This window comes from Electrona antarctica (assembly GCF_951216825.1).
Source record: "Electrona antarctica genome assembly, chromosome: 15".
NCBI classification, from domain to species: Eukaryota; Metazoa; Chordata; class Actinopteri; order Myctophiformes; family Myctophidae; genus Electrona; species Electrona antarctica.
The window spans coordinates 11,632,376-11,655,485 of NC_136796.1; the positions used below are offsets into that span (position 1 = coordinate 11,632,376).

The following is a 23,110-nucleotide window of genomic DNA, read 5'->3' on the forward strand; positions in this document are numbered from 1 at the left end:
TGATGATAGCAGCCATAACTGAGGCCTGCTGTCCTTTCTACGGACTGACTCTGTGCAAAATCGCTCTCCTTTGACATGACTTGGAATATTCTGTTCTTTCATGTCAAGTGTCAGAAATAAGGCAGTATTGATGCAGAAATAAGGCATCAATACAGTTGTTTTACCGGAAGGGTCCATCTGTATACTGTATCATTTTACTAACTTACTGCAAAAGTGGGATATGAGCAGTTCTATATAAGCTCACATGATAATGTGACACTCTTTGTACTGCAGATCTGCCGTTTTCAACGAAACAAAATGAAAAGGTCGGACACATCGTCCCAAAATACGGCCAATCGGGGGTTAATGGGGTTAACATAACATTTTCAATGAATCTGTTCAATTGCGACCTTATGAATATCAACAGACGCCTACATTTCCCAAAAGGAAGTGTATGTATTTAACTATTTGACTCAGTCCGAACAGAAGCATATCCCCCACTGGCGGTAAAAAAAGAAAAAAGAAAAGAAAATCATATTTGTGTGAACTGAGGGGAGCTCTTATCATCATACATCATCACATTCTGTGCTCAGCCAATCAAATCATCACATTCCATGATACACACACACACACAAATCTGTGGATGATAGGAGGGGCGCTAATGACCAGAGGGGGGATATCAAAAGCAGGGGCATGGATCCAACGTATTTGGATGAAAACCTCAATATTTCTGCTTTGGTAGAGCTGCTTTTGAAGCCTCACGGCTAGAAGGTCCTAGGTTCGATTCCCGCTGGGGACGCTATGTGGGCGTGTTCTCTCCTCTGTGTCATCAGTGCCCATACCCTAGGTGGGGTTGGAAAAACAGCCTTTCTGTGTGGAGTTTGCATGTTCTTTCTGTGTCCCCAAGGTTATGCGTATAACCTCACAAAAAACATGCAGTAATCCTGGTCTCTATACTGCCTCCCCCTGGGCAGCCGGAACTGGTTGGAATAACGTGTTCCTTCCATACGTCCTACCAGGGGAAAACCCCCCCTGTCAGGTGATTAGGAGCTCCTCATGTACTAAATGGTAAATGGTGCATTTATATAGCGCCTTTATCCAAGGCGCTTTACATAGATTGTGCATTACATTCACCCATTCACACACACATTCATACACCGATGGCGGAGGAAATCATCAGGAGTAATTAGGTCTTGCTCAAGGACACTTCGACGCGAACTCAGGGGGAGCCCGGGATCGAACTGAACCGGCAACTCTACCCCTGAGCCACTGCCGAACGGACGCATGGTGAGCTGAGGTTGGCAGAGGGAAAGTAGCGCCGCGGCCAACGATTACAACTTAGGCAATTGGCACCGGGTGAAAAGGGAAAGAAGAGAAAAAAGGGATGGAAGCGGGTCATAGTTCAAAGGTCATAGGCTGAATACTAAACCATGACATTGGTTTTCATGGTATGTGCCTCAGCCCAGTAGGACAGAGGAAATTACCTGCCTTTGTGTGTGTGTGTGTGTGTGTGTGTGTGTGTGTGTGTGTGTGTGTGTGTGTGTGTGTGTGACACAGAGAGGGTCTAGTTGTATCAAAGAAACAGTTAAAGACACCACAAGGGATTCCCCCAGCTGAGAGTGTGTGTGTGTGTGTGTGTGTGTGTGTGTGTGTGTGTGTGTGTGTGTGTGTGTGTGTGTGTGTGTGTGTGTGTGTGTGTGCGAGCGCGCACGCACGCACGCACAAGTGTAAGCGTATGTTAATCAATGCCGTTAATGTAGCAATGAATTAGTAGTTTAGATGTTACGGGGCGCTTAACACAGCTGATCCTTACCAGACTCTCAGAGACACACACACACACACACACACACACACACACACACACACACACACCACACACACGCCACAGACCCCCTAGGGAGCGCAGGCGGACATTGTATAGGAGGCTAATTATCCCAAATTGCTAAAGAAGTGGAGTGTGCATGTGTGTGTGGGTGTGCATGCTTTCGACTGTGCGTTCTCACAGCTGCTGCCGGTGTCAAGCCTTTTGATAGATGAGAGATAGAGAGACTGTTCATTTACTGCCCTGACACACACACACACAGACCCATGCATGCATGCACACACGCACGCACACAGACACACACACACACACACACACACACACACACACACAAACACACATACACAAACGTACACACCTGAATGCTCATTTATTGGCCTAACAGATTGGTGTTTTGTTGCTCTGTAACTGGTGCACGCTGCGAGAACTGCTGAACTTGGTATTGTGCTCGAGTTATATAGTGGCACGCAGTGTCACGCACCAAAAATTACAACGGGCACTACGATCCTGTGGACCAGCTATTTTCAGTGCACGACAATGGCGCAAAACTAAGTAAAAATCCCCCTGTATTGAGTGGGGGGAAATTGCATCATACAGTACATTCAAGTGATCGATCTCCTATAATTTCTAACTCGGATGCAGAATGACTTTGGGAGCTATATGGAGTCAAATGCACATAATATCCCCAGTCAAATGCACAGCCCATGCAGTCAAATGCACAGCCCATGTACGCAGTCAAATGCACAGCCCATGTACGCAGTCAAATGCACATGCAGCCCCAGTCAAATGCACATAGTCTCTTCTCTTCACAGTATGAGATGCACTGATGTCAGACACAACAGAAAGCACACATATGGAAATGCACATATATGGAGTTAAATGCACAGATCGGTGGTGCGGCAAAAGAGGGCCAAATAACGGCCCACAACCTCTTGGAGAAAAGGGGAGAATGAACACAATGACCCTATTTCCTAACAACCATTCTGTTAAACAAAACAAAATACAGCATTTTGACAATGTATTCAGCATTCAGGAAATATTGGAAATGTAGGCCCAACAAACCTCCTCATACATGCAGCCTTAGACCTGCATGTACGGGGTGTGTTTTAATATTTGGCCCATATACGTTTCCCATATGAAGACCATTGAATCCGGGGAGGGGGGGTTTCTAACCACCCACCACACACAAACACCTGGTGGTCAAGAAACAAACCACTGTTCCCCTCGCGTGCACAGAACTGAAGGCAGGCATATAATTTGGAATACCAGGTGTGAATTACATGGGTTTCCCTTTCATGTTCCATCCTCCCCTCCATCCATCCATCCTTCTCCTCATTCCTCCACCCCTACACCTCTTTCTCCCTTCCAGATATTGACGAAGCAAGGAGGGCCACAGGCTGAAGGGGACCGCTTCATCTGGTTTAAATTACCTCCTGACCACACACCCACCTGCACCAACATTGGCGCGTGTGTGTGTGTGCGCACACACACGAGGGAGGGTGCCATAGTGCCTTTGGGATAGGTAGTGGGGGTAGCGCACATGACCCTGTTCATATAGACGCGCACGCACGCACGCACGCACGCACGCACGCACGCACGCACGCACGCACGCACGCACGCACGCACGCACGCACGCACGCACGCACACACGCACACGCACACGCACACACACGAGGGAGACAGAGAGAGCAACAGAGCGGGTGTTGTGTGTGAAATGAGATGTAGAGCGGAGGAGATATTGCGCTGCCACATGTGTTCTGTTTGCTATCCTCTAATTAACCCCCAGGCTGTCTTTCGGCTCCACATGCACGCACGTAGGTACGCACACACACACACACACGTAAATGGTAAATGGTGCATTTATATAGCGCCTTTATCCAAGGCAGTTGAAGGCACTTTACAGAGTGAGATTGTGAATTACATTCACCCATTCACACACATTCATACACCGATGGCGGCGGAAACCATGCAAGGCATGGGGACAGCACATCGGGAGCAATTAGGGGTTCAGAGTCTTGCTCAAGGACACTTCGACACTAACTCTGGGGGAGCTCGGGTTCGAACTGGGAATCTTGCGGTTCCCATCCGGTCACTCTACCCCTGAGCCACTTCCACCCCCACATATACACACGTGCATACGCACACACAGTCCCACACAAGCATGTCTGCATACATGCACACTCAAAGATCTTATTTTATGACCCAAAGGAATGAGGTGGCACACTTTCAATGCATAAACGCACAACAAAATATTGAAATGAATTATTTTCTGTGACAACAACTTAAAAAGGAGGTTGCGTTCCCTAAAGACTATGAAGGCCCGACATTCAAACAGCTTTTTCCCCACGGCTATCCGGCTCCTGCTGCTGGTGTCCCCCCCCCTGACCCCCTGACCCCCTCCTATCCTCCCTCCATCCCCACTCGGACTAACTTGTGCTGTCTGACCTGAACACTTGAACTCTCTGCACTTTATATTTATTTATTCACTATTCATTGCACTATTCATGTTGTTCTTGTCCTAATGTTGTAACTGCACTCTGCTGTCCACCAAACCAAATTCCTAACATGTTTATATGTCATGGCAATAATGGCTTCTGATTCTGATCATTCAACTGTCGAATGTCTTGAATGGAATATAAAAGGCAATATAAAGATATTAATATTGTGATATGATAATAGATATCATCTTGTATTTTTGATAATCGTAATATGGTCATATGGCACAAGTACTGTCTTTTCCTCGTTTTAAAGGCTGCATTTCATTACATTTTCTGAACTTAATTCAGTTGTTCATGTCATTGTGTTAATTGTCACAAAACTTCAATCAATCAATCAATCAATCAATCAGTATTTAGTTATTTGGTCAAATACATTGTGGATGATTTTTTTCCCAGACCTCCGGAGTGTCGTGCGTGCGTGCGTGCGTGCGTGCGTGCGTGCGTGCGTGCGTGCGTGCGTGCGTGCGTGCGTGCGTGCGTGCGATGTCACCTATAATGCAATCAGCTGTCAACACTAATGCTCTTTTTCAGCCATGATAGAGTGGAAAGAGTGAGGCCAAATAAAAAAATAAGTGAGATAGACAGATGAGGGACAAAGAGAAAGATGGCACATAAGAGAGTGAGTGAGACAGACAGACAGACAGACAGACAGACAGACAGACAGACAGACAGACAGACAGACAGGCAGGCAGGCAGACAGACAGACAGACAGACAGACAGACAGACAGACAGACAGACAGACAGAGGTGGTGAGAGAGTGAGATGCAGTACATAATAACTAACTTGTCTCTCCTTACATGATAGCTTGGCTGTTCCCTTTTAACGACCAACATAATTGGATTGTTCTCCCACACACAGCTACATACTCAAGTACACACACACACACACACACACACACACACACACACACACACACACACACACACACACACACACACACACACACACACACACACACACACACACACACACACACACACACACACACACAGTTTCATTGTCTTGCACACTCACACAGACAGGACTATTTCTGTGGCTCCTTTTGAACACACCCGCACGCACGCACGCACGCACGCACGCTATACACACATAATTTGTATGTGTAGACCACCACGGACTCCCCCTTTTCATTCATTGTCTCTAGCTGTCTCTCCCTGTCCCCCAAACAATGTTTATGACAGAAAACCAAACATCCACAACAACAATGGAGGGTAGAGAGGGAGGGAAGAGAAGAGAAGAGAAGAGAAGAGTGGGCGAGCGCTCGCTTGCTGCGCTTTGATTGTTGGAAAACGAGAAGCTTCTTAATAGAATTCACTATGGTGTCTTTCCTCAGGTGGTATGTGCACGCAAACACACACACACACACACACACACACACACTCTGGCTTCTTCAACTTTACACACACACACACACACACACACACACACACACACACACACACACACACACACACACACACACACACACAGGCTTCTTCAACTATACACACACACACACACACACACACACACACACACACAGAGCTGGGGGAAGTGAGCAGTCTAATTGAAAAGAACCAAGCAGAGAGAAATCTGATAGCAGCTGTACTTTGGCCTAGGGGACAGAGAGACTGAGGTAGAGCAAGAGAGAGGGAGATGGAGCGGTTGCAGAACCAAGACATTGAGAACAAAACAAGATAGCCAGCACTTGCATAGTGCTTGCATATGTCTCTATGGAACTTTCATACAACACATCATGTGCTGCGCACGAGCTATCTCCTGTATGATTTGTTCCTATAGTCATAATCCCATATTAATATTGTGGGACTAGAAACAAACAATAGTCTAATGCCTTGCCCTCCATACAGTACATAACCATGAAGCCTATCATCCCTATTCTGGACATACAGTAAGTGAACATTTGGCAAAATAGGCGAACGTTTTGACAAAAATAGTCGGCTATTTTCTGTGAAGAGATTTGGTGTAGCAGAGAAGAAGGAGGGAGCCAAGTGTGTGTGTGGGGGGGGGGGGGTCACCCGTCAACGGAGTACATAGTTGAAGTGGTTAATCCATTTGTAAGTGTACACATGTCACACTTCATTACATTTACAATACAAAGGTATTTTAATAGGATTTTATTGTGTATTAATAGCAAGTGTGTGAGGTGTGTAGTTTGTGAACAAAGCCGCACAAATAACATTGCGGTGGTGGCATATAGCCACACTGTATAGGAAAAAAAACTCCAGATGGCATTATCCCCATTCCCCACCTTGACAAAGTGACCGCTTGTGGCTATGTCAACCAGTATGGTGAAGGTCAAGTTCTACACCTCCGTTGGCCAAATGGAAATAGCAATCTGTAAAAACACTTCACCTTTAAGTCACAAGACTACATTGGGGAAATAGCATTTTTACATAATACATGTTTTTACATGCAAGGATTATCAAATACTATGGGGATGGGGGACAAAAAGGCAGAGAGAGAACACCTGGAAAAGGCAAGATGAGGATGAGAAACTGAACAAACGTGTTTAGCCTAGGATTAAATCACCATTCGTTTTTGGACAGCAAAGATGAAGACCTGAAGCAAACAAGACTATTGCAAGCAACCCGTGGAATCACATAATTCGATTAGGTTACCAATTTCAGTGTAATATGCACCACTGGCCTACATGCTGCGCTTGTTTTCCTGTTGTATAACTGAAAATGTTCACCTTGCGGCGTGTATTGGCCTGACAATTCCATGTGGACTGTATCCATTTAAACAACATAGTGTTTTATACGCAATGAGGGAGCGGTATACTGCCGCATCCCCCATCAAGACTTTCCTTTATTGAAGACAATCAAATAATAATTATATATCTTAACGAATGATCTTTCAAGCTCATGTGTTATAAGCCGTAGCCTTTTGCTGACTGAACACAGAATCATATTTGATGTGATTTTGCTGTTGCAATCAAGTTAAAATGTTGGAGGCAAATCGTTGCAGTTGCGGCTTGATCGGTTCCATCACCCGTGCCCGTTTAACTGCTGACTCAATCAGTGCTGACATCATACTTTTTGTCCCCCCCTTGCTTTGCACGTTCCCACAACATGCAGCATGTTTTGACATTGCTGGTGTTCTGGTTCAAGTGTGGCGTGTGGCTTCTCAAACCACAGAATAACCTCCCAACCACCAGACTGAGATTAGGGGCTATGACAGCAATGACCTCTGGGACATGTAGTCAACAGCATTCTGATGGGCAATACAGAGGAGAGACAGAGAGGCACGCAGGCCGGCATAATGACCCTTTGTCCTGTCAACATGCACGCACGCACGCACGCACGCACGCACGCACGCACGCACGCACGCACGCACGCACGCACGCACGCACATCTCACTCTCTTATACTCCCATCTATGCATGAATTAGAACAGAATGGTTTAATAAATGTTTGTTTTATTGGCCTATTTTCATAGTAATATTAACACCGAATCTGACTATGCTAAACAAAGGCTACACACACACACACACACACACACACACACACACACACACACACACACACACACACACACACACACACACACACACACACACACACACACACACACACACACACACACCCTGTCTTTGTCTGTTTTCCAGCCTCTTAACTCTCACATGTAATTAGCTTCACTCTTTCTGGCCAACGCAGATACTGATAGCACACAGGAGGGGGTCAGCGTGTGTGTGTGTGTGTGTGTGTGTGTGTGTGTGTGTGTGTGTGTGTGTGTGTGTGTGTGTGTGTGTGTGTGTTGGGTGGGGGTCCATGTGTCCCAAAGGACAGGTTATGACAAATAAGATTAATGTGGCCCCTATTTCCAGACTGGTGCACTGGCCCCTCTCTCTCGCACACACGCATGCAAACACATGCGCACCGTTGCGCGCGCACGCACGCACGCACGCACACACACACACACGCTGTAAACACGCACACATACGTCTCCCTGATAGGTTTTTCTCTCAGGAGAGGGTCCATATGGGGACTAGGGGGTGGTGGGTGGTGCATGTGTGCAGGGGGAGTACGTGATACATAATGATGTCACCCCTCTCTCTCTCTCGCTCGCTTTGTTGTCACCATTGTCATACTCACATGTAGCTATCTCAGTCAACAAAGATCTGGTTTACTTTTGGGTATCAAAGCCTCATAGTTATAAATAAACCTTTTACAACACTCAACAATTGTCTACCCCCCCCCCCCCCGCACCTTGATATTTGAAAATGTACTTCCGGCATGGAAGTCCAGTATTCTGCCATGTCATATCCATTTGGATATTTTCGGAAACACAACAAACTGGCTACTAAGCAGTTCAATCAGTTTGCTTAATTGCAATGCTAATAATATAATAACCGCACCAGCACCACAGTGCCGTGAGATAACAATAATAATAGGCTAATAATAATAACAAAGCATGTCACCTTTTCTCTTTCAATTCTCTCCAGTGTTGATTAATTAGAGTGAAGAGTGTAGACATGGTCAGTTCTGTATTTTTTTCCCTTTTTTTTTTGAGTGGGAGAAAGCCAATTACTGTAGTTGTTCCCCAGAGTACCACTCGTCCAGATGGCCAGGTAGTTGTAAGCAGCCAATTTGTCTCCACTCTTATGTAACGGAGAAATACTATAAGCCCTTAGCTCTACCAGCATGAAAGTATAGCCCGCTTTAAGAGCCGAACAATTTAAGAAAAGTCACAGTCACACAGCTTTGGGGATGCTGTTTAAGAGATCTGACTCCCTTTGTTTTCTCCTCCTCTCAAAGACCGTCAGGGAATTCAAAAAGCAAAAGGGACGTTTGGACTGAACTATTGAATTAAAACCACTTCTTTCAGTTTAGTACCTACTCTCTCACACGCGCGCACACATACACACACTCACGTGCAGAGCCCCATTGTCTGGATAATATCTAATGACCACTGAAGCAGAGAGGGCCAAAGGAACAGGGGTCAAGGGTGAAGAGGGATGTGGAGTGGGTGGGAGACCTCAGTTGTGCGTGTGTGCGTGTGTGTGTGTGACTGTGTGTGTGTGTGTGTGTGTGTGTGTGTGTGTGTGTGTGTGTGTGTGTGTGTGTGTGTGTGCGCGCAGAGTCTCCGTGTTTCTTCTTTGTCTGTGTTTGTGTCAGTCCATCGCACACTAAGGCAGCCAAGTACAGACCCCTGGGGGACTCCGGTAAATGAAATATATAGGGTTTAAATGGTTAACTCACATTATACCGTTTAAAAAAAGAAGTGGAGCTCCAGTTGTCTTCATCGCATCACATCAGAGCTGGACAGAGTACTCGACCCCAGTATTTGCACATTAAGTACATTACACTACTCAAGTACATTTACTCAGCTCACAGTAAGTTATAAACTATATTCTTCACTACAGCAACACAGTATGCAGTCAGATGCATTTCTGTGCCCCCGCTGTCTCAATCTCTCCTATGTGTGAGTGTGTGTCCACAGCTCACGGACGGTACTTGCTACATGAAGTACTTGTGTAGATGTTGTGTGTCAACCTCTGAGGTACTGTGGAAGGTACCTGTCCCTTGGGCTTCTCGCGGGACATGCTTAACACTCCCTGAGCCAGGTTTTTAAGCTGTGGGTGGGTGCGTGTGTGCATGTGCATGTGCATGTGCATGTGCATGACTGTGCGCGTGTGTGTGAATCTCGTTTGCGTCCGAGCATAGGCATGGCTGAGGCATGGAAACGCCCCACTTGCCTGTGATTGGCCTACCGATACTGCCCGTCTTGACTGTCCTCCGAGATGCGAGGTTACTCCGTGGTGAGATTGAGAAAAATAAATAATACAAGAGAATGACAGCTTGGCACGCGCGACAGAATGCAGCCCCAACTTATTTTTTAGAAGAGGCAATGTTTGCTTTGATTGAATAATTGATTGAACACGTACGTTGTACTATGATTTGATTTGGGTGTGTTCTAAATTAAGTGTTAGTGTTGATTATCGTGTATTAATCTAATTATAGTAAACTACACAAAAAAGGATAAAGATGAAGGGAAAATATACCTTTTTATAGTGCAATAATGTTTCAAGTTTACACAAATTACACAATCAACACAAAGAACACACCCAAATCAAATCATATTACGGCGTGCATGTTCAATCAATTATACCATCAAAGCAAACAGCATAAACAATATTAGTTTGCCAATAAAAGTTACAAGTTATAGTTCTCTTGTATCATACCGTACTACGTATTATTTCCCACCACGGAGTGGAGTAACCTCGCATCAGAGTGGACTAGTAACCTCGCATCAGAGTGGAGTAACCTCGCATCAGAGTGGAGTAACCTCGCATCAGAGTGGAGTAACCTCGCATCAGAGTGGAGTAACCTCGCATCAGACTATCCAGCATCCACCTCGAAGGACAGTAAAGACGGGCAGTGTCGGTAGGCCAATCACAGGCAGGCGGGGCGTTACCATGTCTATGCTCAGACGCAAACGAGATTCACGCTGCACGCGCGTGTGTGCGTGTGTGTGTGTGTGTGTGTGAGTGTGTGCGAGTGTGTGCTCAAGTACACATATACACATATACAGTACATGCATGTAACCATCCATGCACGTTTGCGTGTGTGACGTGTCTGATTATGTATCTCTTTGTATGGAGGTGTCTGCTGTCACGTGCCCTTGTGTGTGTACGTTTATATACAGCATGTACTGTAAGCGTACTGTATACAGTATTATGTATGCGTGTGTATGTGTACCAGTGCACATGACACTGCGGTCACCGTGACGCATAAAGCCTCTTGGGGACCCTGACATAGATATAGAATAGATACACCTGAGCGCTCTGAGGGGCAGAGAGAGGAAGAGGGATGAGGAGAATGACAGAGAGAGAGAGAGAGAGAGCTTTTAAGGTGACAGATAAGACAGCACGGGGGGTGACCTGGAAGGCTCATAGAGTGCTTGGCTGCACTCCGTGTATATCTCAGAGTTTTGTCACTTTAAGGTCCACTCAAGTCGAGTGTAAAGAAAGAAACACCCGAGTAGAGGGAAAAGAAAAACTATTTAGATACACAGACTGACGGACGGACGGACGGGCGGACGGACGGACCTTCATTGATTCTTGCAAGGGCAATTCAGTCGCCATACCGTATAGCAGCACCGCAGTGCAGCGGATGTCACGTAAATAACTAAATATCAAATGTACAGTAGCATCTGTCTAAACACCATGAAGTAAGTAAGTAGCCTTGCCGAGCCATGAGGCCCATAGGGCAGGAGCCTATCTCCTGTTTCTGTAGCGTGAGGCAGCTTGATGTACAAGTACACCCCCTGGACATGACACTCAGCACCCTTGATGCTGAGTGTCAAGCAGGGAGGCACTGGGTCCCATTTTTACAGAGTCTTTGGTATAACCCGGCCGGGGATTGAACCCCGACCTCCCAGTCTCAGGGCGAACACTCAAGGCCACTGAGCTGGTAAACACCATGAGGCAATACTTAAACGTTGGATCGAATGCATGTATAACACTTTACTTAAAAGGTCATGTAATGTATTATAATCGCATTTATAATGCATTATAGTGCAGTTATAAGACTTCATAACTCGTTATGAATGTTTATGATTATGTTATGCATAACAACTTATAACAAAGACATTTCATAACATACTAAGTTATGGTAGTTATAATGTGCTGTTCTTATAATGCATTATGACCAGCACTTATAAACCTTCTTATTAGAACTTATCACACATGATACAAATGTATAACAAATCTTATAGTGCCTTATGAATGCAGTATAATGCATTATAAATGTGCTTAAAATGCATTATAAACCCGGACTATACAGGGTTACCCCATCAGTGTAAGCAGTTTGTAGTAAGCTTTGTATGTATTGACCTAGTAGCCTGGACCTGTGACCCAGGAAACTAAATGTAGACCATGATGTGTGTCCTTGTCAGAGCAGATGGTAGATATATGAATAGGAAAGAATGTGCTGCCTGTCACACATGGTTTCGTATAGGGGCTGGGGTTTAAGACGGGCAGAAATCGTCTGCCCACTCTTTCTTCTTTTTCCTCCTTCTGAAATGGACACTCTGAAGCGATATTGCCCTTTGCCCCTGTTAAGTGTTGACTTGATGCCATATGTAGTCCTGAAGAAAGCAAGGATGTTACAGAGACACTGGAGATGGAGTCACTTGGAGGGGGGAGGGAGGGAAGAGGGGTGAAAAAAAAATCCTGGGAACTGCACTTGTGTCCTATGTATACATAGCAATGCTGTTATTGTACTGCTTTTTCCAAATAAAATAAATATTATAAAAAAAAGACGGGCAGAAATCACTTGAGGTTTTTTTGCACATTTTCGTGCCGATTGATATATATTTGGGCACCAACCCTGAAAATGTTTTGTGGCAGGGACTCCCCAGGACAAAAGATTTGTGGTAAAAAACTTTTTCAAACATTTTCAAGATAAAAAAAAATTGCAGATGCACAAGCGTGACACAAATACTGTATGCACAGCACGAAGTGGACGTGCTGTAAGCTTGTAAGAATCTATTTTTGAGAACCGCACTGTTTTAAATCCTTTTATATACAGTAGTAACAAAAACTTATGACACTATATATTGCTAAAATCTAAAAGGACACTGGGCGACTGTGGCTCAGGAGGTAGAGCAGGTCGTCCAATGATCCATGGGTCGGCGGTTCGAATCCCGGCTCCTCCTGTCTACATGTCGAAGTGTCCTTGGTCAAGACACTGAACCCCAAATTGCTCCCGGTGTGCTGGTTGGTACCTTACATGGCTTCCGCCGCAATCGGTGTATGAATGTGTGTGTGAATGGGTGAATGTAATGCACAATCTATGTAAAGCGCCTTGGATAAAGGCGCTATATAAATGCACCATTTACCATTTATTTACCATTTACACAGATGCTTTCCGGGTTTTAGTGGGTTTCTTGTGTCTTTGTTCCTGAGGTTATGCTAGCAGAGTTCCAAAATCCACGACAACCATGAATCAGGCTTTAGTAAAAGGGATGTGACCACTTGCACCACTCCATTGGTTCCATGGCTCACCTTATGGTCACTCAGAGGTCATGTGGATCTTAAACTACGAAATGCTTATCATGCCTTTGCATTAGAGGATGACATTTCTTTCAGGATTCCTGTGGGATTCTTCTCAAGGGATGGGATTAAAGTTTGTATTAATCCCCGTGATTGGGACAGGACGGGAATGAAAAATCAACGGGAGCGGAAATGACATCAATCGATGATCATTTTCAGCGTTAAACAATAATAGACTGATCGCGGCAACCAAAAGAACAGACGCTTCCATGTTAATTCATTTTCAGTGAGACAATACTCATTGCCTTTCCTAAACCTAATGACTTAATAAAAACAAAAAAACAACAGGAGCGGGATGGCAATGGGATCGGGAGTCATTCTACCAGGAGTGGGACGGGATAGTTTTTTTCTTTTTTTTTACTCTGGCCCGGGATTGGTACAGGGTGGGATATATATATTTTTTTTTTAAAGATGTATTTATTGATAATACAGACATCATCATTTAAAACAATGAATTACAGAATCAAGATTTTCTTTTTCTTTTTTAAACAAGACAAGACAACCCATGTGGTATTTCAACCTCTATGATATCAGAGACAGTAGACATGATGAACTTCCAGTAATCAATCAGAAGTGGGCCAGGGTGGGATATTTTCTGTGGTAGAGGGATGGGACGGGAGTGAAAATCCACTCCTGTGTCATCATCTACTTTGCATGAGACCAGGATAACCCACCTCTCCCTATCCTCTACGTCAGGGGTTCTCAACCTTTTTGGCCGGGGACCCCTGGAAATGCTTTGGCAATGTCTCGGGACCCCCGCCCCCCCCCCCCGACCCCCAATATAAATTGACTGCTACAATAACCTTAATAATAGAGACAATACACCATAAATAAATACTGAAACCAGATATAATCATTAGGGAAGGTGTATGCATGTACTATGTGTACTATATGTAAACTCTTTCCTTTTTCCAGCCATTCAGTTGCAAAAAAATAAATAAAAATAAAGTTTTTTTTGTTTTGTTTTTGAAAATTATTTGGGGACCCCCCAAAATAATTTGGCGACCCCCCGAGGGGTCGCGACCCACGGTTGAGAACCCCTGCTCTACGTTGTATCCCTCATATGGTGTGGTGTGTATCCTCTACATTGTATCCCTCATATGGTGTGGTGTGTATCCTCTACGTTGTATCCCTCATATGGTGTGGTGTGTATCCTTTATTTTTGACAGTTTCATGTGCATGCATGTTTACATGTCATTCTGTCACCGGGTAAAGTGGAAATGCTATTGAAGAGATCCTTCCAAAAGTCACAACAAAAGCTAATTTGACTATAGGAGGAAATGGCACTGAATTATTTCCCTCGCCTTTGTTGATCCACTTTGTTTCGTAGATCAAAGGGTTGGAGATGATGGGCGAGGGGAGGGGAGGAGACAAGAAGGGAAAAGCAGAGGTATGAGGTGAAGCGGAGAGGAGCTGGGGTTTTTGGAGCTGATTGGATCACTACATAAGGTGTGTGTGCGTGCGTGCGTGCGTGCGTGCGTGCGTGCGTGCGTGCGTGCGTGCGTGCACCAGGCAGTGAAGACAGACTACTACTACGAGAAGAAAGAGAGATGGAGAAATAAATATAAGAATTTAGAGATGGAGGAAGAGGAACAGAGGAAGAGAGAGAATGAGTAAAGTGAGGACAAAGGAGGAAGGGGAGAGAGAGAGAGAGAGAGGGGAAAGTGGGAGACGGGCAGGGAGGGATATTTTTTTCCGTCCATCCTAGTCTGAAACTAATTGGTTTTGGATTAGACTTGATTAAAAAACATCATGCATACTGTAGACTGCACAGTGATAGCCTCGTGGAGCTACGTCTCTAGTTGGCACCACAGGCCTGGTTTCCATGGTAATTGCTGGTGGAACAGTGACAGAAAAGCACAGCCATGGTGTCAGGTTGACCAATAATAGGACACAATTCTAACAAGCTTTTTTAGTTTTTTTTAAATAGTGTTACTTTGTAAGCCATCTCTGCTTTATTAGCGCCGGAAAGACATGGAAGTGAGACCGGAGCTAGAGGAAGGAATAATGTGCAATGTATGTCCTTAGCTGGATTTCAACCCGTGGTGTCACAATTCCGTTCTACTTGCACTAACTAGTTGAAACTCAGGGGCAGAAAAAGTTCTACTTCAAAAAGATTAACTGTATTATGTTCCCAGTGTGGAACATTTGTTTCTTTTGGGGGGTGTAACATTTAGGTTGTATTGTATCACTGTCAGAACAAAGTTACACTCATGGATTACAGCATCACTGGCTGATTAGTGTGGGGAAAATACAATAAAAGAGTGAAGGTGGATTCAGGAGGAGATACTGTAGTTAATACACATAATAATAAAGCTGACATGTAGATGCGCATGACAGGAGTCATACTGTAGTGTTCAGTAGGCTACAATTAGATCCAGATTAGATCCAGATGGTCTGAAAGCATTTTGCACTTCCTAACAACCCTTGAGAAACAAGGTACATTTTTAATGGTCATGAACAGACAGCTGGATCTGTAACAAGCAAATAAACATTTTTTGACCCAGACTGCTGTAGTACAGTCTGTACTACTTGAGACTGGTGCTCATTTGCTGAAATATGACATCTGCACTTTTTAGAGACGGGCAAGTCAACAATGCTTGCTGTTTTTTTGTTTTCATAGGCTGAAAATAACAGTCACTGTGTATCTTTGGAATCTGATTACGTAATCAAGGGATTTTGGTTACCACACACACACACACAGCGCTGAACTTGGCATTTCTCAGCAGGTAACTGATAAGCCAGGCGAATGTGCATGCTTGCTAGCGCGCACACACACGCGCACACGCATGCGTGCACACGCATGCGCGCACACACACGCACGCACGCACGCACGCACGCACGCACGCACGCACGCACGCACGCACGCACGCACGCACGCACGCACGCACGCACTAGTGTTCAGGCTCTTCTCCCTGACTTGGCCAGATGTTACCGTTAAGGTTTGGACATAAAACCAACCGTGAGAAATGTTTTTAATTACCTTGCCACCTGGATAGATGTTGAAGACACACACACACACACACACACACGCACGCACGCACGACGCACGACACACACACACACACACACACACACACACACACACACACACACACACACACACACACACACACACACACACACGTTTTGTAAAAGTATACTTGTGGGGACTGTCAGACAGTACACTATCTTTACCAATGTTTTACATTAATTCCCTCTTGACCTTAACTTTGCCCTTAATAGGCACTAATTCAGCCTGTAACAGATACACCCCCCACACAGTTTCAGAAAACAGATGTTGTAGCCTTTACTCCTCTTAATTAAAGTGAATATATTTACTGTAGATGTTGTATTAGCCCCTGAACGAAAACAGAAAAGTAAGAATGCACGGCACACGCACACGCACGCCACACACACACACACAAAGCTATATTCTAGCACAATGCGCTGTCAGGCGCACAGTGTTTAAAGAACCACCATTTTCAACATATCTTCACATAATTGGTCCTCACTAATGCTCATTATAAGATGGTACCATTTGTGTCTACTCAGTCTGTGTCTCAGATGAGGGCTGTGGACCGTTCAGTGACCTGTGGCCTATACCACTGACATCATATTTGGTCATTTTAAGCAAGATTTCCAATTTCTTTATTTTATTTGTAATGCGAAAACAATGCTTTCTGCTATTGCATGCTAACTTTCCAGGAATAGAAAGCCTGCGGTTTCTATTAGGTGGGATTCCCCATCGACGATGTCACTGGTGGTGGCGGGTTTCTGAACTGTCCACAGCCATCCTCTGAGACACAGACTGGTTTCTGAACTGTCCACAGCCCTCCTCTGAGACACAGAATGGTTTCTGAACTGTCCACAGCCCTCCTCTGAGACACAGAATGGTTTCTGAACTGTCCACAGCCCTCCTGAGACATAAACTGGTTTCTGAACTGTCCACAGCCATCCTCTGAGACACAGACTGGTTTCTGAACTGTCCACAGCCCTCCTCTGAGACACAGAATGGTTTCTGAACTGTCCACAGCCCTCCTCTGAGACACAGAATGGTTTCTGAACTGTCCACAGCCCTCCTGAGACATAAACTGGTTTCTGAACTGTCCACAGCCATCCTCTGAGACACAGACTGGTTTCTGAACTGTCCAAAGCCCTCCTCTGAGACATAGACTGGTTTCTGAACTGTCCACAGCCATCCTCTGAGACACAGCCTGGTTTCTGAACTGTCCACAGCCCTCCTCTGAGACAGACTGGTTTCTGAACTGTCCACAGCCATCCTGAGACACAGACTGGTTTCTGAACTGTCCACAGCCATCCTCTGAGACACAGGGTTTCTGAACTGTCCACAGCCATCCTCTGAGACACAGGGTTTCTGAACTGTCCACAGCCATCCTCTGAGACACAGGGTTTCTGAACTGTCCACAGCCATCCTCTGAGACACAGGGTTTCTGAACTGTCCACAGCCATCCTCCTCTGAAACACAGGGTTTCTGAACTGTCCACAGCCATCCTCTGAGACACAGGGTTTCTGAACGGTCCACAGCCATCCTCTGAGACACAGTAAAGACAAATGGTACTGTGGAGTAGGAAACAGCGAGACAGGAGACCTTTACAGTCACTCTGTCGGTAATAAACAACAAGTCATAACCCGGAACCGGAAATCACTCCCCTTACTCTCTGAACCCGTGCTCTTAAAGGTATATTCAGTGATTTCACTTAATTCAAATATCACTTATTTTTTTGTTTTGTTGTGATAATCCTCCCTACTATAGAGTGTGCTGACCATATAAGGAGTTCCTCCCTTTCCCCAGTTAACCCCTGGGGGTCAAAAAACCATAGGCTTAGTTTCTGGCTATAGGTGGCCCAGCCTTCATCCAATCAGGATCATTGATCGAGCGGGGGCGGGCCTTGGTGTGTGTGCTGTTGGCCTGTCGAGTGTCTCCCCACTGTAGTGCGTGCATGTGCACATCTTGTTACCGGGGCGGACCGGGGGGTTTTCCAAATCACTGAATGCTCCTTTAAAGGCACAATACCTATTTTGGTGAATGTATTTGTAGATGTGGGGCACTCACCACAGTACCATCTTATAATGTGCATTAGTGAGAACCATTTATATCAAGATATAAAAAGGTTGAAAATGGGCGAAGTGGTCCTTTAATTTAGCAGCTTGCTTGGTCTTGCTCTTGATGCTATTGCTATCCCCAAAATATAGTACTCCCCCCTAAAAAACACAACACACACACACAGTCACACGCACGCACGCACACACGCACGCACGCACGCATGCACGCACGCACGCACGCACGCACACACATCAGTACACAGTAGATCTAGCTATTATTTGCGCATCTTGTGAATACTGTAATTTTGCATTTGGTATAATGAATGAATCCTCATAATGATAATGTGTTTATGAGTTTATTTTCAGAATATTCAACAATGAACAACATTTAGTAGTTTACAGATAAATCTTTACTCTGAAATGACATTTCTGGAAAAAATGATATAAACCCAATGGCACTGATGTCAGCTGGAGAAAATGATCTCCCTAGCCTAATCTCTCTTTCAACCACTGAAAAAAACCTTTCTTCGGAATATCATTGCAGAGGTTGGACTGACAGCAGGAGAAGGTGAATTGGGAGAGGCCAGGGTCAACTGCCAGGTTCATGAAGTCACATTCGGCATTTTTTATACACCTAGTGTACGTTGTTTCTATATAGAGACATTGTAGAAAAACAAACAAACAAACACATAATTTCACCATTGCATGCAGGGAACTGTATGAAAAATGTATAAATATTTTTTATCTAATGTAACAATCTTCCTCATAGGCCTATATAGGTATGCAAGATAAACATATTTTGGTTTTGGTTTAGATCTGCTATTTTTGTTATTTTTCTTGTTTGCTTATATAAAACATGTGGAAAGTGGTTAAAATGTCTCACCACCAGAGTCGAGTTTGAGGCAGGCATCATCACCATTGTTGCACTCTTGGATGTTCTCACATCCGCCAGAGGCACCTTGAGGACAGGAGTAGCACTGCAGAGAGGTGCCTGGAGGAGAGATCATGGAGAGGAAGATCATACAGTCAGGGCTTGACATCAACTTTTTGAGGCACTTGTCCTTCAGACAAGTACATTTCCCATTCACTTGTCCGGGCACAAAAGTCAAAAGAGCACAAGCACTTACATTTCACATACATTTCATGTATTCCAAATACACAGCCATAGTTTGGTCCTATATGTGCACGGTTAGCAGACTGGCATCATCTGCATTTAAACTTGTAGCACTGCATGTGTACTCACCCAAGAATGAATTCCTAAAACCTGAAGTCAGATATTGTCCTCTAGTTTCATATCCGTTTGAAAGTTCTGGCAGAAGACATGAGTTAAGTAAAATATCACCACTTTTCCACAAGGAAAAGCTGGACTGAAAATATGAAAACTTCCTTTTGGAACAGTCAATGTTCGGTAAGCACAAACGTATTGCATTGCGATTGTTATGGGGTAATTGGTCACACCTGCCAATTGTATGCCCCATACATTTGTGCTTTCTAAAGGAAGTTTTGATACTGTATGTTCAGTCCTGCATTCATTCCGGGACCTTCACCGGAGAGAATGTTCGTCTGTGTGCAGGGGAAAAGTGGAGATATTTTACTAAATGCACGTTTTCTGCCAGAACTTTCAAATGGATATGAAACTAGTCCCCAAAAATTAATTATTGGGTGAGTGCACACTGCACATGCAGTGCTACAACTTTAAATGCCGATGAGGTCAGCCTGTTAACAATGTGCAGATAGGACCGATCTATGGCTGCGTATTTGGAATACATGAAATGTATGTAAGATCACATACCTTCTAGGGCTAACAAGTTAACAGAAGTCCATCGGTCGGCATGCATACTTTCTCAATAGACCGGGGCCGTCTACTTGTTGAATAGCGTATCGTTCTTTAATTCATATTCTTGATTTGAATTTAAAACATGTTTTAAATCAGTAATTTACGACAATCCATATTAAATATAGGCCTGGCCTACTGTAGATTGTTGGGTACTTTACCAGAGCACTGACAGTAAGCTTCAAAACGTATCAAAATGTAATAATTGGCAGAATGAGTGTGTGTGTGTGTGTGTGTGTGTGTGTGTGTGTGTGTGTGTGTGTGTGTGTGTGTATACTCTACAGTATAAACACATAGATTATAGATTGTGATTTATTATTAACACAGCATAAACTGATGACAGGGCAGTGTACTACATCCAAACTTCAACTATATTCAGTCCCATTTGACACGGCTATGCACAAGGTTAATAATAAGAATGTTGATGTTGTTTATCAACACCCGTCTCTTACCCAGAGCAAATGCAGCAAAATTAACAGCCAGGCAAAACACCACAAATGTCTTCATTTTGATTTGCATGACTGCAACGTCTGTTGTCTGAAAAGTCAATATTAAACACATTATTCATAATATTGAGATCAAATTAGGAAATTAACTTTTGCTGCCACTGGCTTATATTACACCTATACCGTAGGCCTATGAATAAATAGCTTATCAAGAATGAAGAGTTAGTCTGTAGTAGTTAAATGTATTCATCTCTTGTTTATAGGTCTAAATGAGTCCCTGATTAGAAAGACACATAGAGAAGTACACTGCAGGCCTTAAGGTCACTGATTCAAATCCTGGGACAAACTTCTGGACGGACAAAGTGAACGAGAAACTTTCAACCCAAGGTGCCCTTGAATACGGGGCTTAATTTGCAATTTCTACAATACAGCTGCTCAGTAGCAAGTTGTAGTTAGACTATGAATATCACTGCTGCAAGCTGAATCCTCCCTGGATAGAGGGTGGAAAAGCAGAGAAACAGAAACATAAGACTTAATTTATAGCAAATTGTACAAGTTCAGAGACACTGATGAGCTCTGCTAAAGTTCCTTCCCAAGGTAGTATCTGTATTATCATTGCAGATTTCTTTTGGGTTGCAACAGTTGGAACTAATAACTTAAACATATATATATATATATATACATATATATATATATATATATATATATATATATATATATATATATATATATGATTATATGATGTATATGTATATAATGTATGTATATATATATAGCTTTTGTGTATATTTTATATAATATATATATTTTATGTGTAATATCTTTTGTACAACAACACCATTGTAACTAAGTAAGTATTTGATAACATATTTGCTATAAGAAAATAATCAAGTTGTAGCCCAACACATCTTTTTGCGGGGGGAAATCAATCAAATGAATGCTGTTGCTGTCCTGCTTCAGCCACTCACCTGTCAGTTGGGGGAAATCGTTGTTGCAGTGATGTATACGTTCTTAGAGTGAAACCAGCCAATTTCTTAGGAGAATTTGAAATCCAGGATTCAAGGTTTCAGGTCTTTTATTTCAGATGAAAAGCCAAGAGTCGTCACAAGCTTGTACACAAAAAAACATACGGCAAAATAAAGTCTTCCAGACGAAAATAAGAAGCCTATAATGCAATGAATAGCCTAATTGTACAAACAGGGTTTAAATACAGTAGAACTACAAACATAGAGACAGCCCACTAGAATGTGGGATGGTACTTTACCCTGAAGATGCAACTTTCCGTTTGTCAGCCTATCAGAACGTGTGTGTGTAGTGTGTGTGTGTGTGTGTGTGTGTGTGTGTTTGTGTGTGTGTGCTTCCTGCCTAGACTGTGTGTCTCTATCAACACGCCAAACCACTTGGTTGACTTGGTCCACAGGTGGTCAAGAGTCAAAGATAAGATTAGAAGTTCAAAAGTCAAATCCACTTCTTCAGACTTGCATTCCCTACATAAATCCCCCCACCCCCTTTTTTGTTTTCCTTTCTATTAGTTTTTAGTTATTAACCTTTTTAACTAGGCTATTTAACTAGTTTTTTCCTAATAGTTGTTTATTTTTTTAGCGCAATATAAATAATATGTATTATTATAATTATAATTATTATTATTAAAGGAATTCGGACACCCGTGTCGACGCCTGTACCTATTTTGTTCAACTATAGAACTTAAATCTTGTGTGTGAACAGGGTTAAAATATAGTTCATATACCTCAGCTCTGGTGTTTACCGTGTTTCCTATTTCTGAAACTTGTGAAATAACCAGGGGTTTGTGTGCATGCGACAGTGTAAGGTAAATAGTACCATTTGGGTGCAGAGTCTGCTTGGATGTCCTTCAGAAAATCAAAACATTGTCCATTGCTGTGAGAGGTAGACACACTGAAATGACAAACTTCCAGTCAGTCAAGGCAGCATGTTTGTCATCAGTGAGGGGGACGGGCGGGCGAGCGCACGCACGCACGCACGCACGCACGCACGCACGCACGCACACGCACACACGCACACACAAACACACACACAAATCAATGTTCCCATTACATTTCTTCTGCACTGTCTGACAGTTGACTGTGCAGCTTTTCAAGTGTATTTTTGTCTCAGCACTTTGAGAGAGAAAATGAGAAGGGAGAGGGTTAAGATACAGAGATGGGTTACATAGAGAATGGAGAGTAAGAGAGATGAGCAGAGAGATACAGAAGAGAAACAGAAAGACGACCACATGAGAGTCAGGAAGTAACTAAAGCAGACCAAACTGATAAGGTTTAAATGCTGGTTTTACTGTTACCTATACAATGCACTTGACCTTGTGGAAACTCGGCTCAACATTGACTGCCTGGAAGTAATTACAGTTAATAACAAAAGGTACTGTGTATATGGAAATGTCATGTTTAGCACA

At 43.8% G+C, this 23,110-nt stretch overlaps 1 protein-coding gene and 1 long non-coding RNA gene across 2 annotated transcripts in view; both read right to left on the reverse strand.

Moving 5' to 3' along the window:
• Positions 1-23,110, reverse strand: part of LOC306938783 (uncharacterized protein) — a 235,282-nt gene that overhangs the window by 152,131 nt on the left and 60,041 nt on the right. The gene's annotated exons all lie outside the window — the stretch shown is intronic.
• Positions 18,805-21,785, reverse strand: LOC306938805. The gene is made up of 4 exons (XR_013791774.1): positions 21,651-21,785; positions 20,689-20,773; positions 19,286-19,393; positions 18,805-19,052 (listed from the first exon to the last, which is right to left on the reverse strand). It is a non-coding gene; the product is annotated as an uncharacterized lncRNA (long non-coding RNA).